Source organism: Phyllostomus discolor, chromosome 2 (assembly GCF_004126475.2).
Source record: "Phyllostomus discolor isolate MPI-MPIP mPhyDis1 chromosome 2, mPhyDis1.pri.v3, whole genome shotgun sequence".
In the NCBI taxonomy this organism is placed as follows: Eukaryota; Metazoa; Chordata; class Mammalia; order Chiroptera; family Phyllostomidae; genus Phyllostomus; species Phyllostomus discolor.
The window spans coordinates 41,881,325-41,907,465 of NC_040904.2; positions in this window are offsets into that span (position 1 = coordinate 41,881,325).

Consider the following 26,141-nt stretch of genomic DNA (forward strand, 5'->3'; position numbering starts at 1 on the left):
TACAATAACCATAAGACTCTATCCTATATTTATTTGTTGCTTCTGGTTTTAAACTAAAACAATACTACAAGGAAGGATATAGAACCCCAACATGCACAGGGACTTTGGAAGCATTTAAGAGGAGTACCTGAACAATGCTATAAATCAGGGCAGTCTTTTCAGAGGAAGTGACTTCTAAATTGAGAAAGAAAGGATGATTAGGTATTGATAGTGAAGAGAGGATTCAAGATAGAGGGAAAAAAAAATATGTGCAAAGACCCAAGAGCTGAGAGAGAGCCATTAATTAGGGAATTGAAATTAATTTGTTAATTAGAGTTCTAGATTAGATTAAGAAAAGTGTCATAATTTTTTTAAGAGAATTTTACCCTGAGGTCTTTGCTGAAGAGTCAAGGTGGGTTTAATGTTGTCGAGGACATAATAAAATGTATACTTTTTGAAAGTGTAGAATAGAGAATGGATTTGGGGATAAAATTAGAGCCAAGAGAACTGTTACAGTGCTTTTCCAATAATCCAGGTGAGGTGATGGTGACCTGAGCTGGAAACTGGCTGCAGATTGGAAAACAGCTAATAGGTTTGAGAAATATTTAAATGGCAGCATTGACTGAACTTGATGATTGATGGGTCATGGAGAGTGAAATGAAGGTGGCTGTAAAATGATTATCTAAGTTTCTGGATTGGGAAATTGGTTGGATGCACTATGATAAGATAAAAAGTAGAGGAACTTGTTTGTATATAGAGGGGTTAAGGAAGGGATAATAAGTTCAATTTCAAGCGTATTTTATGTACTTGTGGAATTAATTTATTTATTCAGTCAACAGATATTTATAAATTACCAATTATATGGCAGGCCAAATGAGTGAGGGCCTCAGGAATAGATCAGTGCATATTATATTTTAAGATTATAGTCTAGTTGTGGAGATGCAAAGTACATAAATAATAAATACAATAAGTATACAATAAATCTGAGCACTGACTGTAATGGAGGAAAATGCATTTATGTATTGATTAGTTTCTACTTGAAGGTATGATCATAGACATCAAGTAGACACAAGAATTGTCTGTTTTTTTCCATTTCAGCTTTATTATAGTATAATTGATGTAAAAGTTATAAGATATTAAAATGTGCATTGTGATGATTTGATATACAGACACATAGTGAAAGGATTTCCTCCATCTAATTAATTCACACTAACTTTTACTACCCAGCCTCCACTGTGGATTAATTCTGTGCAGCCCACTGTTTTATCCATGTTCCCACTTCTGACCCCTCATAATTCTTTCTCCACACAACAGCCAAGGTAATCTAACAGCTTCCCATCATGTTTGGAATAAGGTCCAAACTACTCACCGTGATCTGTGAGGCCTTCTGTGACCAGCTCCACCTGTCTCTACGTTTTGAATCACTCTCCCTTTTGCCTTTTGCAAGTCAGTGAAGAGAAATGAAATTATTTATATTTTAGAAGTTGAATTAACAATATTTGTTGATGAATTAGATGGAAGTGATGAGGAAAAACAAAGGATGAGGGCAACTCAAAGGTTTTTGTTTGGAGCAACCAGGTAGATGGTAGTTTGCCAAGGTCTGACCATCAAATGAATGGAGTGAAACTGTGAAAAAGAAACTTAAGAGATAAAAGAGAAAAGTGCCTTTTTTGGTTTCCATTTTTTATGGAAGAGGGTGAAAGAAGCAAATTCAGGACCAAAATAACACTATCTTTGATTCCCTGTGATTGGGATATGTAGTTAGCTGATTAATTGAAAAGGTCAGTCAAAGAACAGATTCATTAAGAATAGTACTTACAGAACTAAAGTGTTTTATTTTAACCAAGAACATGCACATGTATATTCATTCACCAGTTTTTTTGATGCAGGCCCAAGATTATTCTTTGGGTATGCATCCACTGATTGAAGTATTCTTTTATTTATCTTACATAAACCACATCCACAATATATTGTGTAGTATTTCTGGTTTTAATTTCTGTAAACTTGGGTCAAAATTTAAATTCCCATCTGAAGAAATCTCAAGCTAAAAAACTTTGAGACTTTATAATTTTCTCTAGTCTGTTACCCTCACACCAATTTAATAGGAATTACTTTTCAGTTACTTGCTCTTACTATTGTACAAAACATTTAGTATAATTTTCAGATCATATCTTTTTGTTTTTTCACTCATACTTCATTAGATATACATTAATAGTAATTAAAATTACAGACTGACAATAGCAAGTATAACTGAAATGAAGAGGTTTGGAAACAAATTCTGCTGGTTCTTGGTAGACCTACAATACAGTACAACTGGAAGGTACAACTGTATTTAGATTTTCCAGGGAGTGATGCCTTAGGCATCACCCACAATATATTTCACAGTGGGACTGAAGAGTGTAGGTTAATCTGAGTGTAGGTAAACTGAGTAGGGGGGAGTTATTTAAGAGAATTTCTACTGTGTACATGCATTAGATCTTACATATAAATAAATATTTCATATGTACACACGGTGTAAATATATATTTTTTCCTCACCTGAGAATATGCTTAGAGGGGAAGGAAGGGAGAGAAACATTGATCAGCTGCCTCTCACATGTGCCTTAACCAGGGGCAGAACCTACTACCCAGGCATGTGCTCTGACCAAGAATTGAACCTGTGACCTTTGGTCCATAGGACAATGCTCCAACCAACTGAGCCACTTAGCCACACTGGCCAGGGACACAGTGTAGATATTGAAAGCCCTAGCTTTCAGGAAAAAGAGCTCTCACAACAGTTTCCCACCCCCTCACAGGGTAGAATGTGATAGGGATGTACATGATTGGAGACCAAGATAGCAGTAATCAATCTGAGCAGAATTTTCCTAACTGCAAAGTGGTATCTTTAAAGAGAAAATAGAAATAAAGGAACTAAAATGGCTTTTGTTGAAGTTCAAAGTCAACATTTTAGCAGCCCCAAAATAGGCACTTGGACATAATGACTGTGTTTGGAAAGAAGGAGTATTTTCTGGGATTGAGAGCATCAGATGGTAAAGACAGCCCTGTCAAGCTTGAGAGCAGGGCTGTGTTCCTGTTTGGGAGGGCCCTGGTGTATGTACCAACAGAACATCCTTAAATGTCAGTGTTCACCAACACAAATGAAGTAGATAATAATTGTTAGTCAATGACTTGTGTTAGATAAATTAAAGCCTTAACTATTGTCTTTCAAGTCAACAAACATTTATTGATTGCCTGCTGTAAGCAGGGTGCTGTGCTTTCCCCTAGCGATGCACAAATGAAAAGCATGCCTCCACCACAAGTTCACACACACTCTGGTAACAAGCAAGCATTTCACGACTAATTATGATATAAGCCAAACTAGAAAGTGATAGGATGACCATATCAGATTCTGGTAATTTCCTTTCTAGAGAATTTTGGAAGTAAAATGCTTCTAAAAGATTTAGGTGAATCTTTTAACTGGCTTCATGCTCTTTACTATGCAGTAACTTATTTAACCATTCTATCTTGGTGTAGCTTTCTCATCTTTTAAATGTGTAGCCATATTTTGGGAAGCAGTGCACATTATCCAAAAAGCTGTTTACACTAGGTAGCTCCACCTAGGTGATACCAATGAACTCTGTATTATTAATAGCTAAGGAATTTTTTCTTGGCGTAAAACATCTTTATTTATTTATTGGCTCCTCCATTCACTCAACTAATTCCAGTTGACTTTAAACTTAGTGCAGAAACCACATATATTTTGCTCTTTATTATTGTCTCAACTTTTAGCCTATTGCTTACAAGTGACTAGATGAGTTAACTCCTACCTGAGGACTTTATTTCTTTCCTATGTTGACTCTTGTGGGAAGTAAGGAGTGGGGGAGATGATGCTGGTGAAGCTGAGTTCTATAAATTTGCTGCCTACCTCCCTATAGCATTCTAAGCTTGTTTTACTGAAGTTTAGAAGGGTGCTTCTCCACTATTCTATTGGGAAACAAGCCTGTGACTACATTACCCATATAATTAATAATTGCACAAGTTTTAATTAAGTTACCCATTAAACTGTTGCCTCTTTAGGCTGAAGAGGCCAGTGTTTTAAAATGCCTCAAAGAGCAACAACCTAACCCCTCAAACATGCTAGTAGCTATTTTCTCTGTTGCTTGCGTCTTTTCTGGTTTCATTATTAACATTTGATATATGATGACCATAATCTCACGTGACATTCAGAGTGTAAGCACTGAAGTTTTTTAGGATGCTAATGGTAGTTGGGCCTCTAGTATTTTTTGAAATTTATTTATTGATTTTAGAGAGAAAAGAAGAAGGGGAGAGAGAGAGAGAGAGAGAAAGACAGAGAGATGGAGAGAGAGGGAGAGAGAGAGAGAGGAAGGAAGGAAGGAAGGGAGGGAGGGAGGGAGGGAGGGAGGGAGGGAGGAATTTGTTGTTCATCTTATATTGGTTGAATCTTATATGTGCCATGACTGAGGATCAAACCTGGCATAGCTAAGCAAGCCAGGGCTCTAGTATTCTTAATGCACTTATATTTTCTTCACTTTTTAGCCCAATTGTGTGATTCAATCAGTATCCTCAGGGGAACTAACATTGACTTCCAGGAATGTACTTTCTCTGCCTGAAGCTGATAGTTCAGAGCTGTTAATTTTATATCTATCCCATTTATCATAAAATATGTTCCGTTATTCTTATTAAGTTGAAATCTGGCTACTACTTTTTTAGTCACTTGAACAAATTGGTAAGATTTCATACCTAGGTAGTGCCTCTTTTCCTAGCTACAAATTTGGAGCTTTTACATTGAATAAATTTGGGCTTTCTGCACATTTATAAATGTGTTCAATATTGGCATCAATTTTGATTCACAGAAAACTTCACTCTGGAGGAAACTACACATATATCCCTATCTGAGTAAATGTTTTTCCTGATTTAGGCCTACCCATGATAAAACTGCCTTATGACACCACACTTGCTGTCCCATGGGGATATCTGTCTTCCTCTTGTCCAAGGGCAAGCTGATATACAGCCAGCATGCTCCAGTATGGTTGGCTTATGACACAGTCCATTCTGATTGGTTGAGTCTTCTTTTATATTTCTTGAATTCCCAACATTTCCTGTTGTTAATATTTTGAATACCTAAGGTGATCACAAAACAATTAAATGACATCAGGACCACATTTTAGATCTTGGTTTTAATGCATTGTGTGAAACTAATGTTTTACTTCTCTTTCATGGGTAGAAGACAAAGAGAACCATAAAACAGGTTGAAGTGAAACCACCAGTGTAAAATAGAGGAACTGAGTTATCGGCAAACTGCAATCAAGAAGTAATGGTGCATTTATAGGTCTGGCTTTAAGTCATATATCTGAGGCTTCTACGAGCTGAAAGTCCTTTGAGTCTTTCAGGTGATGGGAGGACACATTTGTTGTCTTAGGGAAAAGGAGTGGATCCATTAACCTAATATCATTCCCCTTCTTATTTTATAAAATGACTGACTTGTGGCATGTTCCTTTCAGCCTGATCAAAATACCAGAGCTGCCTGAAAAATCTAGCAGGTTTAGTTTCTTTAAGGGTTAGGGCTATACCTTCAGAGTCTTTGCTACAGGTTCTCTACTTTTCAGTGTTTAATTGGGGTCTTATAGACAGAGTGGTAAGAAGGAAACATGTCCCTAGATTATCATGGAAACCCTAGTGTGTATGAAGATCCAGTTATTTATTTTGAATTCCATGAAGTGTTAGTAAGAAGGAATCCGGTTTGGATTTATTTTAATAGGTCGAGGTCTAGCTAATTATTTTTCAGTAGTTTTGCTTAATTGTTTGCTTAAATTTTTTTCTTAAGCTGATTGCTAAAGTTTCCTTTGGTCCTGGCACTGGTTCCAGAAAGAACCTGAAAATTAAGATTTCAATGGGTATACAAATGTGTTATTATTTTTTGGTGTTAGGATTTTTCTCTGTCATTGGCCCCCTAGAATGGTTCAAGGTCAGGCTTGATGATCAATTGCTGAAGATGTTGTGAAGAAATCCTTGCTCTTCAAAGTGTGATCCAAGGACCAGCAGCATCGGTATCACCTGGGAGCTTGTTGTAAAAGAAGCTGGCTACCGGCTCAGTCACAATCCACAGTTTGACCAGATACCCACATGATACACACATATAGTCAAGTTTGAGGAGCTTGTTGTAGAGGATGTCTAATTAGGATGGAGTCAGGGAATGACCCTGGTAAGGCTAACTGACCTTTCAAGTCCTGCACCTTAAGGTTCTATGTCACAGTGAGAAGGAACAACCTTCAATCTGGATCTTTCAGCATATGACTAAATGAAAGATGTTGGATGTTAATGTCTTAATGAAAGAGACTTGGGGATGGCAATTTAATTTTCTTTTGCTATTCTTGAGGGTGTATTTGGTACTCTAATGGTACTCAGTTTTGATTCTGGTCTTTAAAAAAGACAACAGTGGATTTGCAAGCCCTATGAGAAAAATCTTGAACTGGATTTGGCCTTTTGTGATTTATTATTAGTTATTAGGTTTTATGTGTTCATATCCTTCTTGTTTTAACTTTATTTATTGTTTACACTACTACAAATGTCCCCATTTTTCCTCTTTGGCCCACCTCCCCTCAGCCGTTGCTCTGCCCTCACTCAGGCCATCATCACACTGTTGTCTGTGTCTGTGATTTACTAATATATGCTCTTTGGCTAATTCCTGTACCTTCTTTTATACAGTCCCTGCTCCCCCTCCCCTTTGACAGCTGTCAGTCTGAACCATGAGTCCATGCATCTGTTTCTATTTTGTTCATCAGTTTATTTTGTTAATTAGATTTCACATACTCATGAGATCATATGGTACTTGTCTTTCACTGCCTGGCTTATTTCATTTAGCATATTTCCAGGACCATTCTTGCTGTCACAAAAGGTAAGAGTTCCTTCTTTTTTATAGCCACATAGTATACCATTGTGTAAATGTACCATGGCTTTTTTATCCACTCATCTACTGATGGGCACTTGGGCTGTTTCCAGATCTTGGCTATTGTAAAGAGCGCTGCTATGAATGTAGGGGTGCACATATTCTTTTGAATTGGTGTTTCAGAGTCCTTGGGATGTATTCCCAGAAGTGGGATCACTGGGTCAAAAGGCAGTTCCATTTTTAATTTTTTGAGGGAACTCCCTACTGGGTTCCTACAGTGGCCACACCAATCTGCATTTCCACCAATAGTTCACTAGGGTCCTCTTTTCTCCACATCCTCGCCAGCACTAGTTGTTTGTTGATTTAGTGATGGTACCCATTCTGGCATGTGTGAAGTAATAGCTAATTGTGGTTTTAATTTGCATTTCTCTGATGATTAGTGACATTGAACTTTTTAAAAATATATACATATTGGCTATCTATATGTCCTCTTTGGAGAAGTATTTATTTAGGTCCTTTGCCTATTTTTTAATTGGATTGTTTATCTTCCTGGTGTTCAGTTGTTTAAGTTCTTTATATATTTTGGAGATAACCCCTTATCAAATGTATCATTGGCAAATACATTCTCCCATTCAGTGGGTTCCCTTTTCATTTTGTTGATGGTTTGTTTGTTTTTTAGCTGTGCAGAAACTTTTCAATTTGGTGGAGTGATTTGTAATTTAAAGCTGGCAATGATGTATAATATAATTAAAAAACCTGAAACATGCCTAGCCCTGGCCAGCGTGGCTAAGTTGGTTGGAGGGTCATCTCCTAAACTGAAAGATTGAAGGTTTGATCCCCAGTCAGGGCACATTGCCTCAGTTGCTGTTTCATCCCTGGTCAGGGAGCATACAGGAAGAAACCAACTGATGTTTCTTTCTCATATTGATCTTCTCTCTCTCTCCCTCTCTCCTTCTCTCTCTCTCTCAAAGCAATGAAAAATGTCTTCTGGTGAGGATAAAAAAAATGAAATATGCCTAAAATTATATAGTGGTGGCTCTACTGTCCTAAAAATATAATGACATTTAAAAAAATTAATCCAAAATTCTGTCTTTCTATGGTGTGAATTGTTACTCAAATATCTATTAAACTTAGCAGGGTTTGTTTCATTTGTATGCATGTATTTCCTTTTACCTTTGGCTCTGAAAGTAGTTTCAAAATAGGGTAGTAGTTAATAATTGCATTTGAAGAATTCAGTTCCTTCACAAATTCATTTTATAATTTCTTGTCCAGCAAACAAATATAGACCAGTGCACACACAAACACAATTTTTCTAAGAATATTTTGAAAAGTCTTTAATGAATGAATGGAAAATATACTTTTTCTTAAAACTATTTCTGAAGCCCCTTTCTCTTTAATTTTTTCAAATCTGTTGAGTTAAATCATCTTGGGTGATTTATAGTGCCGCAGACATTTTTGGTTGTCACACTTGTATGTGTGTGTGGGATGCATCTAGTGGGTAGAAGCCTGGGACCTTGCTGACATCCTGCAGTGCTTAGGACATTCCCCTCCCCACCCCCAATAAGGAATTAGCTGGCCCAAAATGTCAGCAGTGCTGAGGTTGAGAAGACCTGTGTTAAACTGAACGGGTTAATGTGTAAACTCGCAGCTAACTTCTGTGCACGAGGATATGCTATTTAGACACATAAAACAATTTATTGACTTAAACATAAAGGAGTTTAAATACAATATCATTATTTTTACGTAGGTAATTGAAATGTCAAAGTGCAGACTATAAGGTAACATCAGGCCAACGGAGTTTGTAAAATGTTATAAATGTCAGAAATAACTTTGGGGGCATCCTCTTTCCTTTTTCTCCTTTACCTCAGCTGCTGAATAGGTTTCCTATTAAGAGAAGCTAAGCAAAATACTGTCATGAAAATATTGGATATTTCAATTAATAAATTCCAAATAAAAGTGGAATTAAGCTAAAAATTATAAAGAGTCCTTGAATGGCTTGTTGATTAGAAACTAATGTAACTCCTTGTCTAGGCTAAAATACCAAACAGGCAGCAGCTGCTGGTAATTTGGTGCAAGTAATTGTAGAGCCAATAAGTTGAAGAAGTGCTTATTAAAAGAAACTGCTTTCCTATCTGCTTGTAAGTTCAATTGAGTAATGCACTCTACATGTGGTCTGACACTGGGTAAATTATACACCTGATTTAAAAACACTCCATTCATAAGAGCTCCTATTTTGCTCATCCATAAAATTTTTACTTTCTTCATTACTACTTGCAGCAGTGTATGGCATAATATCTATCAAATTAGGCTTTGAGGACATCTCAGCCTGGCACCCTGCTGACTTGAAACATGTGCTTAATATTACTGCAGTGCTTTTAACCCCATGAGTTCCCGGGTTAGCCGGCACAAGCATGCAGAATCCCTTCCTCTGTCTTTTTGCTGTCGCATCCTCCACCTACCGAGAGTGAGAAACATCAAAGATAAAGGGGTAGGGGTTGGAAGGGAGTTTAGTCCCTGGGTAGGAGAAATAAGTAGTTGAAATTTATAGAAACAAGACACACAAAATAAACACTATGTAACCTACTGTTTCACAGCTTTCAAAAATACGAGCCAAATGTAAACATTTGAAATTAAGGCATTCTATGTACTTGACCTGATAAACTCTGAAAAGCAAAACAAAACATACAATAGCACTTTCTGGGTAACTCACATACAAGCCAACCTTGGAATGCATTTTATTTATATTTATAAATATCTAGGTGACTTTCATTAATTTTAACAAACATTTATTGCCTTCTATCTCCTAAGTGCCAGGCATTTTGATGGGTGGTAAGATACTGTGATAAACTCATATGGCCCTTGCCATCTTACAGCTCAAATCTTGCAAAAGAGTCAGGATTTCAACAAATAATTACAATAAAATGGTAAAATATGAATGATCTCAAGAAAGTTGTTGAATATTCATTCATTCATTCATTCATTCATTCATGGAAGATGGTATTTGACCCAATTACTCTACCTGCTGGGTTCCCAAAGCAGATATCACCTTATTGTGGATCTATATACACCTTACATCTCAGTCTGATACCATTAAATATGACATCATGTGTTCTTTCTTCTTTTTTTTATTCCATGCTGACCTAGCAGTCCAATGATTATAATTTAACTTCCCACATGGAATGCCCACTGGGGGAAAAACGTGCTTACTAGAGAGCTCCAATGTACATTCTTTTTTGTAATAACACCACTTGTTCTAAATTAACAAACTGAAATATTAATCATAATTTAGTTCTTTTAAAATTATATTTTAGTGATTATGCTATTACAGTTGTCCCAATTTTTCCCCCTTTACCCCTGTCCACTCAGCAACCCCCACTCCCTCAGAAAATCCCCACACATTTGTTCATGTCCATGGGTCGTGCCTATATGTTCTTTGGCCACTCCATTTCCTAGACTGTACTTTACATCCCCATGACTACTCTGTAACTACCAATTTGTACTTCTTAATATCCTCACCTCTTCACCCATTCCCTGACACCTCCCTCCCATCTGGCAACCATCAAAATGCTCTCCTCATCCATGATTCTGTCTCTGTTCTTCTTGTTTGCTTAGTTGTTTTTTTTTTAGATTCAATTGTTGACAGGTATGTATCTGTTGCCATTTTATTGTTCATAGTTTTTATTTTTTTCTTAAATAAGTCTCTTCAACATTTCATATAATAAGAGCTTCATGATAATGAACTCCTTCGACTTTACCTTCTCTAGGAAGCTCTTTATCTGCCCTTCGATTCTAAATGATATCTTGGCTGGGTAGAGCAATCTTGGCTGTAGTCCCCACTTTTCATGACTTTATTTAATGCTCTGGATAAAGGTCCCTTTCACAATATACTTTTCATTTTAAATGAATACTTTACTAGTCTTGTGAGATTGGTTAGTGTGACTTTATCTCCAAAGAGATGGACCCAACTCTCTGGGCACTGACAAGTTGGTCTCTAGGCAACTCTCTAGGCACTGACAAGTTGGCCAACCAAACTCCAGAAACTAGTATAAAGAATGGAAGCTACAGAAGGATATGAGGAAGTTTTTTAAAATAATGCCTGGAGAGAGAAAGAGAAAGAAAATGAGAGAGAGAGACAGACCAAAGAAAATCTTGAGAAGTGTCAACCAGCAAAAAGCGGAAGAATAAATGCAAAAGGAGGATGGGAACCAGAATAAGTGTAACCAAGAGAGAAAAAGGTATAGAAAGATGGTGGGAGAGGTGCTGAGCCTGAGAAACAGGCCATTGGATAAAGCAGCTTAGAGGTCCTTCAGAAATAGTAGAGAAGTGGGAGGTGGTAGGGAACCAGGTTGCATGAAGTTATGGAATAAATAGCTGGTAGAGAAATGGAAGAGCTAAGTATGGGCTTCTTTTCAAGAAATTTTACAAAAGAATGTCAGCTTGAAGAGTTACCTTTTGAAAGAGAGAAGCTCAGTGTGGACAAAATGCAAAGCACTGGTGGAGATAGAGAAGATAAATGATGAAGCAAAGTTCCAGGTAAGGCATTCATGGAAGTCTTCATTTTTCACTCATTCCTTCTTTCTAGTAGAAAGAGAGTACAGGAGGGGTTAGGCACCTGGATACCAGGTACCAGGAGCCAACTGGCCTGAGTTTAGATCCCAGCTTCACTGTTATAGCCTGGGCAAATCAACCTCTGTGCCTCTCTGCACCTGCTTCGGAGGGTTGTCATAAGGAATAAATGAATTAATATTTATATGCCTCCAGAACAGTATTTGATACATAGTAAGCTCTTAAACATGTTTGATAAGTAAACAAAGGAGTTAGTCTGGACAAGGGATAACTGATCCTATAGGAATTTGTGAGAAAAATCTTTTTTCTATACTTCATGAACTTCTCACAGATGTATTTGAGATCTGAAATTACTCAGAGGCTGCAGTGACTAAAATTGCTATATACATCAGCACAAAACGTTCTGACAATGTTATTCCTAGGTACAACTAGGTAAAATTGCGAAACTATGTTAAGGAGCTAAAGGAATTTCCTGAAGAAATTGCAAACTAATTTCTGTCACATTTTTTGTGAAATCTGGCAGTTCTTACTCCAAGCTACTTTTGGAATACCCTTGGCAACCTTTGGCTTCATATCTTTCCTGGAATTGAACCTGTCCTTCTTACCTTCTCCTCGCTACTCTAAATAGCATTTGGAGCTCAGGGAAGTGGATCTGTAAAATCTTTCCAAGTTTTATTCATATTTTATTCCTTACATTTCTCAACTGATATCTCAGACAGTACAGGGTTAACATAATAAATACATCAGATGGCTCTTCCCTGGGCATCTCAATCAATGGGTATGAAATTGTGTATTAATTGGTTAGAACATTCTATTATGAATGGAAAAAGGTGGTTAAGTAATTCATTAAAGTTCCTTGTTTCCTTCCCTTCATCTTAGATATATTCTTTTATTGCAGAGTATTATAAGCATTATTTACTGTGGATAGTAGCCCTCTATTTTTAAAACTCAGTACAGAGAAATATGTACATGGTAAATTATCTAAGCTTTCACCTTTTGGAAAGGCCAGTGAGTGTTTGTTCAGAATAGCAAACCTATCTCCCTTTTTCCTAACCTTGATTTACTTTTATCTTTGTTGTACAAGAACAGAGAATGTTGTGGTACACATTATTTAATTTTTAAACTGCATGTTGGTAAAGAATCCTGATGATGGCCTTGATAGAATATCATCGGCAGATGATCTGTCACCCTCAGGTCTGCCTGGGGACTGTGTCTAAGGCTGTGGTAAAGGATTCTGAGTGGGCTCTTCCTAGGGCTCATCTCAATGGCTCATCTGAGAACTTGGGTCTGGAAATAGTCTTGGACATTCTTTTGATTGGCAGTGAGAGCTGAAGGGGTCATCCAGTGGGCAGATGTACCATTTAAAATAGAATAAGCTTCAAATGGCTGCAAAGAACTGACTTGCAGATTCCAAGGTTGAGGGCACCACCCCACACTCACCAGGGTGTGACTTTTAGGCCTGTTGTATTCTAGTTTTGTAATCTGGTCCAAGTAGCTTAACTTCCTTTACCCATTGCCTTTAGCTCTTATGAGGCTCAGGAAACTACAAATGTTGCTGCTTCTTCTATGCTCTATGCAGGGTTATACTGTAAAAGGGATAAAGGAACTTTGTGTACCACATAGAACAATCATAAATACTTAGAATTAATCTTCAAATTAATATTAGTGTAGGGAGTTAATTAACTTAGAACAACAGGTAAAGAACTTGAACTTTACCTAAAAGCAGGATTAGCCTTAGTTATTTGATTGAGTGGATTTCAAAAAGTGTTAACACCCTTCCTTTTATTTTGTATTTTTACTCTCAATAGATGCTTTACAAATTACTTTGTTGTTGACAGTTGACACTTTGCAGATGCCCCCCATCCTCCCCCCATCACCCCCTTCCATGTAGCCCCCTTCTCCTCACCTTCACCACACTATTGTCTGTATCTATGGGTCATGCATATATGTTTTTTGGCTAATCCCTTCACCTTTTTTTATCAATTCCCTCCAATTTCTCCCCTCTGACATATATCCGTCTGTCCCATGTATCTATGCCTCTGGTTCTGTTTTGTTCATTCATTTATTTTGTTCATTAGAATCCACATATTTGTGAGATCATATGGTATTTGTCTTTCTCTGACTGGCTTATTTGGCTTAGCACAATAATCTCCAGGTCCATTCATGCTGTCACAAAGGGTAAGAGTTTATTCTTTTTTATAGCCACATAGTATTCCATTGTATAAATATACCACAACTTTTTTATCCACTCATCTACTGATGGGCACTTGGGCTGTTTCCAGATCTTGGCTATTATCAAAAATACTGCTATGGGGACAGGGGTGCATATATTCTTTTCAGTTGGTGTTTCAGGATTCTTGGGATATGTTCCCTGGAGTGGGACCACTCGGTCAAAAGGTAGTTCCATTTTTAATTTTTTGAGGAACTCCATACTGTTTTCCATAGTGGCTGTACTAGTCCTCATTCCCATCAGCAGCACACTACACTTGTTTGTTGAGTTATTCACAATACCCATCCTGGCAGGTGTGAAGTGATACCTTATTGTAGTTTTAATTTGCAAGTCTCTGGTGATTAGTGACATTGAGCATTTTTCATGTCTATGGGCCATCTGTATGTCCTCTTTGGAGAGGAGTCTGTTCAGGTTCTTTGCCCATTTTTAAACTGAATTGTTTGCCTTCCTGGTGTTGAGTTGTTTAAGTTCTTTATATATTTTGGGGATAACCTCTTATCAAATGTATCATTGGTGAGTATGTTCTCCTATGCAACACCCATCCTTTTAAATTAATTGAATAGGACAGAGAAATGGACCAGGGAAAAGATAGGACTTAACCCATCACAACACCATCACAACACCTGACGTGCAGACCCTCAAAATGTACAGCTTGAATGAATGAATGTGCTGTAGAAATTTCTGAATTGTTTTAACTTTCTCATTTATACTTTTTGAGGTTTATTTGCAAGTATAATATAAGCATGTTATATTAGTCTTAACATCATAAACACCATTATTTAAAAGAAAATACAACACGAACAAAACATGGAAAATCAAGGTACACAGAGAGCTGAGAATGGTGGCCGTGATTGTTAGAGGGGGAGATTTAGGGAGTGATTAAAAGAGCTCACTTTTTTTACATTTATGTTCTAGACACTGGGAAGTGCTCTTTACACTTGATTGTATTCAATCCTCTTAACAAGCCCAAATGGTAGATGCAAGTGTTATCCCATTTTGCAGATCAGTAAACACAAGAAAGGCCAACAGCTTTCCCAAGTCTTTGGCTGCTTGGTGGCCGATCAGGATTCCAACCCAGTTGCTGTGGCTCTAAAAATCTCTGCTCTTGACACTGAGCTGTGTTTACTTCTGAGATGATGTGGACAACTTTCCATGTTGGGAGTATCATTAACTATCAGGAGCTGCTGCTCTAAGTTCAAGCAAGTACAGAAACAGTTCAAAACAGCCCACCATGTTTAGTCCATTTGTTATTCAATGAATGGTGCCTTGAACACCAATATCTCTTCCTTCCTTCTAAGATACATCCTGTATGCCAGGTTACTCTTGTTACTTGCTAAATTATCCAAAAATCCAATCCTTCTAGCTTTCTCCAAGCTAGATATGTGCCTCTGGTCTCTCTCCCTAGAATTCCAAAAGGACTAGATTTTGTTTGCCTCTCTCCATGCCTATACCATTCTCCAAGCACAGGGTTACACCAAAATCCTATATAATTAGGGGGTACCCATTTAAGAAAAAGAATACAAAGTTATAAATTGAAGATGAAATAAGCAGTATTTATTTAAAATAAAATTACAATAAATTATATTTTTTATAAAAAGCTCACAAATACCTTAGCACCTTGTGTTACTAAGGTTGCTCTCAAGACTTTGCAAATGGCTCATGCAAGTGATAATGCCTGAACTCAGAGAGTCACTACCTTTGCCCCAGCTTGTAGCTCAGCAACTGGGCCTTGTTACAACAACCCCTGTCAGCCCTTCTAGTCTTACATGAAAGATCAGTTACAAATAAAATAGAAATTAATAATTAAAAAGTAAGCAAAACAAGACATACACAAATCCTGGTCACAGTAAAATATGAAAAGATGTATGTAACACCAGATAGACTGAAAAGCAAGGGAAAGCAAGTAGCAGGTGAAATGCTCCAAGCTTACTTTCATGTACTGTATGTGAGCAGAGGGTCTTCTAAGGAGTGAGTCTGAAATGCTTCGGGGCCCATGAGAGCTTTAGGTTGAATTCCTGTGTGTTACTGGAGCCAGAAGAATTACTAAGTGAAGGAAAATGTCTCCAAGCTTCTCTCCATTTTGTCTTAATTCCTGCTGAATTAGCAGGGTAGCTCTTAATCTTCCCTCTGCCCCTGTGCTTCAAGTGGTCATACCTAAGTTGTCATCCTAATGGCTTCTCAGGAGGTTGTACTTGCCCAGGCAGAGAAGCAAAGTAATTCAGATCTTAGTGCAAAAGAGGGGAATCAAGATTCTCTTCCATATCCTACCCTTTCTTTTTTAAACAAACAAAATACTCAGTGACTTGGAGAACTGAAATATTTGAACCAAGGCAAGGCCACAGACTGAAGGCTCAACAAAAGTCAGACCACATAAGCTTAGGCTGCTGCTGCCAACTAAAAGATAATACAATGATTTTTAAACTTGGTATGGTAGTTTACTGATACAAAGTCCTTTAATGTGCTCTCTCATTAAAACAACAGATAACCTTGAGAGGGAGGTGTTTTAGTCCAATGCTATTAATAATAAAGGAGTATTAGCATAATACACCTTTAGAAAGTGTCTCATTCATATTGCAATATCTGCATCATGTCAGAGCTTTCTCCACCGTACACACTAGGAAGAAGAGGCACAGAAAGCAAACTGACCCTCTACAATCACACATCGAGGGGTGGTAGGGGGAGCTGAATTTGCATCAAGGCAGTCTGGCTCCATGATTGGCACTCCTACCTCCCATCTATGCATTGTCAGTGAATTGTCCCAGGCTGCACTGCTGGTGAAAAAGAATGGGACTATCTCCAAAACTCGGCTGTTTCACACCAAGTGAAAAACTTAGTATGTCAAAGAACAAAAACTCATGTCTCATAGGAATAGTGGGGGAAAAATAGAGAAAATGGCCTGAATTTTAGCCTACTTCAACTGTGTAATTCCTTCTCCATCTACACCCCCACCACACTGGGGTTTTCAAAACTTAAGTGTAGTAAAAATGTTTTTTGAAATGACTTTTCATCACAGTTTAAAATCTTTGTTCTTAAGTGAAGTTTCCTACTGACTTAGTAGTGTTTTAGAAGGCATAGAGAATGCTTGAAGTCTTAGCTTGCTTATATTGGCAGCCATACTGTATGCTGTCTTACTCAAAGATCAGTGAATCAGCATTAGATGTAAAATGAATAAAAATAATCCATCCTATTTGTGTCCTTTATCTTACAAGAAGAATAATTCTCCATAATCTGTCTGTACTCAGAGTTATAAAAGTATCACTAGATGTGGGAAATAAATCCTTGAAAGTAGACACTAAAATGATCCAGCCTCTAAGAATATCAGATAAAAAGTAGAGACGAGATTTAGAATGCTTTTCATAAAAATCCTGTTTTATATTTAGCTAAGTAGTATATGGAAAAATTGGCACCTTTTAGCTCCAGAGCAATTACCAACACTGTTATGGTGAAGGCTGATGCTTGGCCAGCACCTGCAGTAGAACTGAATTAATGGGATTGATTTGTAGGCTCATTTTTAGAAGAAAAACAAGTCATTTTTGAGACAAAAAATTATATATTTGCACATAATTTTTCAAAATTTTCTATGAAAGCAAGAGACTTTCTGCTATTAAAAACCTATTTCTAGAATAGATCAAGACACAATTATTTAGATATTTCACACTTACACAGAACGACATATGAAAGCAAAGCTGGTAGCATTTTACAGATAAAACATTTAATGGGTACTTACTATGTGCTAGTTCTGTGCTAATCACTTTACATATGTTGACTCATTTATTTGCTCTAAACAGTGAGGGGATTACTATGATTATATTTTTGTATATAGGAAAACTGAGACTCAGGGAGTTTATGTAACTTGTTCAAAGTCCCACAGCTAGTAATTATGGACCTGGCCTAGAACCCAGAGTGTCCAAAGCCTCTTCTTTCTAGACTCTTCACTCTATCATTAAATAGTGCTGTACCTTCCTCAAGAAATGAGTGGGTCCCTTTGGCTGCCTGCCCTTTCATCACTGTTACTTGATTTGATTTTGCTGTCAGCAATCTGTATGCTAAAGGAGACCTCTGATTCTAGTGGAAAGCTCTTCATCCTGTCCTACTCACCTCCACCCCATTTTTATGGACAGATGGTTGTGAAAATCTGGAAAAATGAAGATAATGAGAAGTTAAAGGGTATATACTCTATGTTTGGGAATAGAGGAGACAGAATTTTGTCATGTTGTGAGCCCCATTGTGATTCAGAGGACTACTGGTACTGAACAAAAAAAGAGTGAAATCGTGTCCTCTGTTATATTATTATGTTTTCTCTATGTTCTACAAATTTAGTTTTTTCACAATGGAACTGAACCAAAGCCAATGAAGTGCAACAATAATAATTATATATGTGTGTGCATACATATATACATATACTGTACATATATGCACATTGTTTAGATACACTGTTTGATGAATGAAGTATATAAGACCTTTTCTAGGATTAATGTGACAATTCTCTACAGCTAAGCTCAGGGAGGGCATTAGTTACTGAACCCAACTCTAAAGTTCAAATTTCTACTTGCAAAAGAATTCACTCTGGAATCCCTTATATGAATAGCAGCAATAACAATAGCAGCTGCTGACATTTGCTTTGTGCCCTGCACAGTGCTCATTGCTTTATGTGCACTACCTCATTCCCACCCCCACCTGTAGTTGAGGAACCTTCCGAGGTGAAGAACTCTGGCATTGTCTCACCACACCTGAGCCCTGTTCAAGCCCAGGTCTGGATGACTTGGGATCCTGGCCCTACTTAGTTCTTGTATCACATGGCCCTTGGCCATCAGCCACCAAATATTGACAATGTGTGACTTCCTTTTGGTGCTCCTTTCTACCCTTTTATGTCCCGCATAGCCTCAGATGGGGTATTGAAGAAAAATTTCCTCCTGCCACTTTTAATTTTTTTTGCTAAGAAACAGTCAAGCAGTCAAGTTTGTTGGAGCTCATCATGGCCATCAGCTAGGCACTGGGGGTTGGTGTCAGGGTGTACCGCCTGCATATGTTTATGTGAATAGCGCTGACCCAGATGGAGCCTCTGATGAATGCTCGCTAACAGCCTGCAGTGCTGATGGCTTTGTTATTAGCTCCCAAAGGCCATAACTTGTTGTTGGCTGGGTAATTTCTCATTTTTAACCAGCAGAAAAGGGCAGGATATAGGTAGAAAATATACCAACTTCTTTGATGAATTCAAAGTACTTCCCCAGTATTACTAAAATGGAATGAGAAACCTGTCTGTGCATTAATGTATTTCTGTATTAATCACCAGCAAAGGAAGTTTGGTGCTGCCTTCTTCCTGATTCTAAAAATACTTTGAATTATTCGATACTGCCAAATTGGTGAAATAGTTTAGTGTGACTTTGCAGTCACTTGTGCAACACAGTTTTTTCAAAAACAAAAAAACCAACAAATGACAACTAAACAAGATCTATACAAAATACCAAATTACTCTACTAGGAAATTTAAAAAATGTAAATGCCAACAACTTGAGTTAACTTTTGTACCCACTGATGGAATGAAGGTGTTCTTTGTATGAGTGTATGACTGAATAGTTCTTTTCTGACTCCAGATCCAGTTATTAAAATAGGGAAGTAAGTGTCTAGAAGATTCAGGGCAACTTTTGTTTCCTTCAGTCAAGGAGTGGAGTGCTCTGTAGGAGGACTGGGCACAGAACACCCAAAATGGGGTTTGGCTTAGCACAGCCAAAGAGCTGGCTTCTGCCAGGCACAGAGAGAGCAGCTGTGTGCTCTGGGGTGGGTTGCACAAGAACCTTGATAACCAAGCCATACACTTGGGTTTCAATCACAGTGTGCTAACATTAGCTCTGTGATGTGGTGAAAATCACTTAGTTCTCTGGCTCCCACCCTCACCATCTCTCAAATGAGAGAACTGTAAGACATGGTACTCAAAGCCTTTCTAGCTTGAAGAGTCTAAGAACCATTTGCCTACTGAAGCCTCTTGTGGAGTTGTCAGGCCAAGTTTGCGATGGTCCATTTCAAAGGCTTCTCTGTAAAAGTTTCAACTTAGAAAATAATCAGTTTTACATGTTGATTGGATGAAGCCCCTTATACATTTTTCAGGAGGGAAATCTGACTCCCATGGGGGTGCCATATATATTTTTTAAAACTAAAAGAATGCATTAAAAAAAGAATGCGTTAGTTTATTCTCCCTTGGGAGAAGCATGTAACTTTGTACAGACCTTACTTTACAAAAGCAGCTTTATCAATATTTCCATCTGGACATCTATGATACTATCAGATATATAAAATGGAAGTCATTGGATAAAATGCTTTTTAAAAAAAGATTTTATTTATATATTTTTAGAGAGAGGAGAAGGGAGAGAGAAAGAGGAGGAAAGAAACATCAGTGTGTGGCTACTTCTTAAGCACCCCCCATTGGGGACCCAGCCCACAACCCAGGCATGTGCCTAACTGGGAATCCAAATGTCAACCCTTTGGTTCGCAGGCCAGTGCTCAATCCACTGAGCCACACCAGCCAGGGTCAATAAAATCCTTTTTGATATGAATGAGGAACTTAACTTGTTTGTTATGGAAAAATTAACAACAGACAGGAATAAGAAAGGTTTGGCTATTTTTTGACTCTAAATAATTTGACTAGCATTTCACACTTGAACTTCTATAGGAGCTTTTATAACCTTTGGATTTTGACTGTAAATTCACATCTTTATAACATTTCCTACATTATACTGAAGTCTTGTCTTCCAAATAGCCTCCGAATTATTGCCCACCATTCCTATTTGATACGTGAATGTGTGGTGTTTCTTGTGGAACGGCATTACATAGTACATATACCTCTGTATGTTCATATTTTCAGAAAGAGAGAATTCCTTAATATATAAGTGGTGTTTAAATATACACACATGGCCTCTTATATAGGTGGGTTTTCTGACTGATGAAAAACTTAATTCTGTTGTGCCCATAATACTTCCCTCTGAATAAAACCTCCCAGAATTTGGAAGAAAAATCCTGCTCCCTGTCAAATACTTTTGAGGAACAACAGCTCCTTTTATGGTTGTGAAAGGCAAGCTGAAACCATACTACAAGAGAAAACAGAGGACCTAGTAGAGCAACATTTCATACTCAGAAAAGAGATGCAAATTTAAACAGAGAACTTTAAAAAAATAAAATCAAAAAGTTTTTTTAATGTATAAAATGCCCATCTTCAACAATAAAAGCTTTCCCCACTCCCATAAGATGTTTAGAACTGTATAGAGATAGTTACATACACGGGCACCTCAAATGAGAGGGCACCACACATACATGTAATTGGCTGCTTTTTTTCTTTTTCTTGGCAGTCTGTACAAAATGTGAAAATGCTCCTGCTTCTGCCTGGCCATTAAAAGGCAGTGGCTGCACCATACTGTGATTTGGGAGCTGAAGAAAATAGCCAGAACTGACTGATATCTGATAAACAGTAACAGGAGTCAGTTTATTGCACCAATCGTTAAATAATGGTGCTGATTATAAGGCTGCTAACTGCAGATGCTGTAATTGTCTGTCATAAATCTTAGTCATTTGTGACAGGAGCACAATGAAAGGGAGCATCTGCTTGAGGGCAAATGACTTCTGATAAATATCAGCTCTACGAAAATGTACTTGGATGTGTCTCAATATTTTGGAGAGCCATTCATGTTGCTTCCACAAATGTGAAGTTATTATTGGTTTGTATTGATTTTGCCACCCCCCCTTTTTTTAAAGAGACAGAGAGTGACTCAAGGTTGTGTTGAATAGCATCTCAGCTCTTTATCTGATCTACTCATTTTTCTCAAATGCATGTTTGAGTGGAAAAAAATAATTGCACTTTTTTTTCAGTAGATTGCTGTTCAGAAACACAGCCTGGGAAATTCAATATGCAGCTTATAAAAAATAACAAAAGCCAACATTTGTTGAAGGGGGAGGAAAAGCCTTTGGATTTTTATGAAGGTTATTTTTTCAGAAAAGATTTTAAGTGTTAAAATGCCAATCTCTAATGAATTTTAGCTGCATGAAAATGAATCGCATGTTCTCCTGTTATGCCTGTAAAAATAGTTAATGTTATCATATTCATTATAAAATCTACCCAGATAATAAAAATATGTAACAAGGACTTTTTTAAGTTAAAATAATTGGGAAAAGTTATTACATAAAGCTAATATATATGCTTTAAAAATAGCCTTTTCTAAAATATTTGTTTCATATTAAACATTTAGTGACTGCATCAAGGAGAGCTTAGAAGAAGTACAAAGCAAAGAAAATGAGGAAATCCACATTTCCTACTGTGGAACTTCAACCTTGTGTTGAGTCCAAACTTACAAATGTGGTTTGAAGACAGTGAGAGTTATTAATAAGTGAAGGCTATTAATTGTTATCAGAGATGTCGGTCTCCCAATAGATCTATTTATGTGAAGAAAGTAAGTTTTTCTGTGTAATTTCTCAGTCTGTTCCATGTAATTTCTCAATTTGGGAGAGTCCAGCTGAGTGGTCCAAGAGTGGTCCAAGTGTGGGGCAGAGTGGATGTGAGGACATGTCAGGGAGATGGGATGCACTCAGGAAATCAGAGAACCACTTTCATGGCGGCTGCCTGGAGTCTTTTTTTCTGAACTATTCTGCTTCTCTTTATAGTTCAGTGCCTCAGGCTGAAATACCCAGATGAAGTCAGCCATACATCAACAGAACAAAGCCTCTAGGGACTGTTGCAGTAACAGTATTTATGGTTTCACAATCTTATTCAAAAGAAGGTACAGATATACTTAAAAAAAATCTTGACTCGGACACTGCCTCCTGTCCTTGACCATAAAACAGCTTGTGCTGTTTGGAATCCCTGATGGCTCTAATAACTGTAATACCCAGAGCCTCATGGTAATAGGGCCCAGGGTGTGGCACTGCCTTTAATTAACGATTTCTCTTAAAATGAAGAGTCTCTGGTATGTTTGTAACTAAATTTTCTGGGACAATATCTGAAGCAGAGTGCTCTATGGTGGCCCTACTTTTTAAATACAAATTTTGGCAAATGAGGAAGTCTTCAATGGTATTTTTAAGAAATAGGAAAACAGATCCTAAACTCCACCTTGTATAAAGATGTGAGGGGAAGATATACAGAAGAAAGCATGTTCTGGTGTCAGACCAAACTGGATTTGATTCTTAGCTCTATCAGGCAACTTCCTAACCTTTCTCATCTGTCATTTTACAAGGACACTTTCTACTGATACCAGGGTTGTAAGATACAGTACCTATAAATCATTTGGTACAGTGCTTGACACAAAGGAGAACTCCAATAAATATGTATGGTTACTGTTAAGTATAATGTTGATAACACTGTAAGTTTACTAATTAATATTATTTATTAATAAAAGTTATAAATTATACACACTTGTCTGGGTTTGCATTTGCACACCAGGCTTTCCCTGATTTAATATTGTGATTTATCTTGTTTGTAAAGAAACCACTTGGGAATTTAGATAAATTGTGGATTTCTGTTTTTATGTGTATATTTCCCTGAATCAGTACAGAAATGAAGCAATATATATTACATACCTAAGTCTTTTCTACCAGGGTTGGAGATGACAAAAGGAGTTCCGGGGGTAAAAACGCTCTAACACTTATCCCTGTCTCCACAGACCTTGCTGTATTGCTGGATAGAAAGAACTAGCAGTTAAATACACATTAATTGCTTCATGTGTACTAAACAGCATAGTGTAATAGGAGGTTAGAAGGGACTGGAGTAATTACAGAAGGGAACTGAGCTAGGCTTTCAAGGCCCAGTTTGGGCAGGTCTCGTCACCTGATTTTAGTGAGGCCGACAGCATGAGCAGAGACATGAACGTGATGTACGATATATGGAATAAGTATGATGTATTTGGGGGACAGTTGAAATAATAGTAGAGACTATGATTGGGACAGAGTGGGAAACAAATGAAGTTGAATTGGTGCTGGCAGTTAAGGTCTTAATAGCAGTGTTATCATTTTTATTATCATTAATAGCTAGTACTTATTAACTCTAATCATGTACCAGCCATTAAAGTAAGTTCTTTCATGCATGATTTCAGTGAAACCCAACAGCAACCCCATGAGATAGGAAATACTGGTCCCACTCTTCAGGTGAGAAAATTAAAGCTTAGTGAGTTCACACAAGAGTCAGTATGGTATGATGGTTGAGAGTGTCAACACGATAGCCAAACTGTCTGGGTCTGAATGTCACCTTTACTAATTACCAGTTGTGTGACCTTGGGTAATTGCTCACCCTCTATATTCCTATTCCCTCATCAGGAAAAAGGAATAATAACAATACACAGCTAATAGGATTATTGTAAGGATCCAATGAGTTTAATTTACATTTATATGTGCTTTAGAACACTACTCAGTATGTATGTAGTTATGTGTTATATGTGTTTGCTCTTATTGAATAAATGTGGATATCAATTATGTGGAAGACACAGAATCTTTATATGACTGCTTCTTATGTTGACCATCAGTTAAAGCTGAGAGGATAATATATATAGTGACTTATATTCATTATAGAAAAAACAGAACATACAGGTAAGGAAATTCAAAATTTTCACTTTTTCATACATAATTTTTATTTTATTGTATTGTTTTTCAGAATGTATATTTATGAATATGTATGTCTTATGACCTCATTTTTTCACTTAAACATTTTTTCTTAGAAACATTTTCTATTCTGATACATACAGCTACATTATGGTTTCTAATGGTCATGTAGTAATCTGCTATATGGATGTGGAAAAAAAATGAAACCAATCACCTATCTTTATAAACTGTTTTCAGTCTCTTTTTTCTATTACAATCAATGCTGCAGTGAATAACCTTGTTAATTTATGGAATTATTATCTTAGGATAATTCCCAGAAGTCTAAATCCTAAGACAAAGTTATAATAACACTTGTCAAATATATTATGTCCATATATATTGCCAAAGCACCCTCTGGAAATTTTTAATAATTTCCAGTTCCATTCACAGTGTGTATTTTTCATCTCTCCATACATTTGCCAGCACTAGTTATTGCCATCCCTTTAAATATTTTCCAATATGAAATATGAAATGCCATATCATTTGGAATTGTTTTATTATTACTAGCTACCACAAAAATTTTAATATGCTTATTAAACATTTATATTTTTAAAAATTTTCTATTTATATTCTTTCTCCAAATTTCAAAATAAATTGAAGTGTTTTATTAGATAGACATTTTCATGATTATGGTAATAACCTTTTATTTGCCATATTTTGAAAATAAGGGTTTGAATATGTTTTGGTCAATTTAAAAAGGGGAAGGAATAAATTAGTTTGGGTCTGTTGGAGGTTAACAAGGAGACTCTAAAATTCAAGTCTGAACATGTTCTGCCCTTACTTTAAAACCTTTGGTAGATTCCCTTTGCCATAAAGTCTATGTTTGAAAACTTGGCATTGTGGGTTCAGTTGATGCTCCTCATCTCTTTTTCAGTCACTTTCTCCCACATCGGGGCTGTGTTAGAGCACAGCAGTTTGTGAGAGGTGACTGCGCACATCTCTTCCCAGCTTTACAGTCAGTGATGTCGTACTGGTAGTTTGAATCAGCCATGGGAAACTATTTACACCATAGAAACTGGTAACCGTAGAAATTAGGGCTCTTTTCTTGGAGACTCAATTATTAAATAATATTTACCAGCATCCCACTACATACTTGTATTACACACTGTAAACTTCTAAGCATTCCTGATCCAGGTCAGAACTGAGACATATAGACACCCCAGACAGGGAAATTAACCAGTTGCCCCTTCAAACCAACATTTGTCAACACAGATTAGCAATGTGTGGGAGAGGCAGGGAAACAGACCCACTACTGCAGTGCTCAGCCTTTCTGCCTTTTGTCTGAACAACCAGCTCTGGCCCAAAGTTGCCCACCTTGTGAAGTTACATGAAGTCTGCAGTGCCCTGTCCTTCTTAAGAAGCCTTTGATCTCCAAGAGTTACTTCACTCCCTCATACCCACTTCAAGTGGCTTATCAAAGCAGTTCCTCCAACCACATATAGTCTTTTTTTTGAGGGGAATTTTGGTCAATACATTTTTTCCTATCTTGTTTTAGTGTCCCTTTAGAATGGGATATAAGGCAACAGACTGGCCTCCCCAACCCTTACCTGAATCTGCCCTCAAGATGCTATCCTTCCTTACTCCGTCTAGGTACATGTGCTCTTGTTTTCTATGACTTTCCCCTCCATCTGGTTGGTATGTTACTTCTTTATGGACCTTACTGGCAGTGCATACTCCTCCCTGTACACAGCCTATAGAGCTTGATAGTAATAGTGCTTATAGCCATGAGCCACTCCAAGCAGTGATACTCTATCCTCATCAAAGGACCTTACATAGTAAGATTGCAATCATACTTGGCTGGATGGATGTCCTTGAAGAGATATCGCCACTAAGAAAAAGTTATATTGAAGTAAACATTTTGGAAGCAGTGT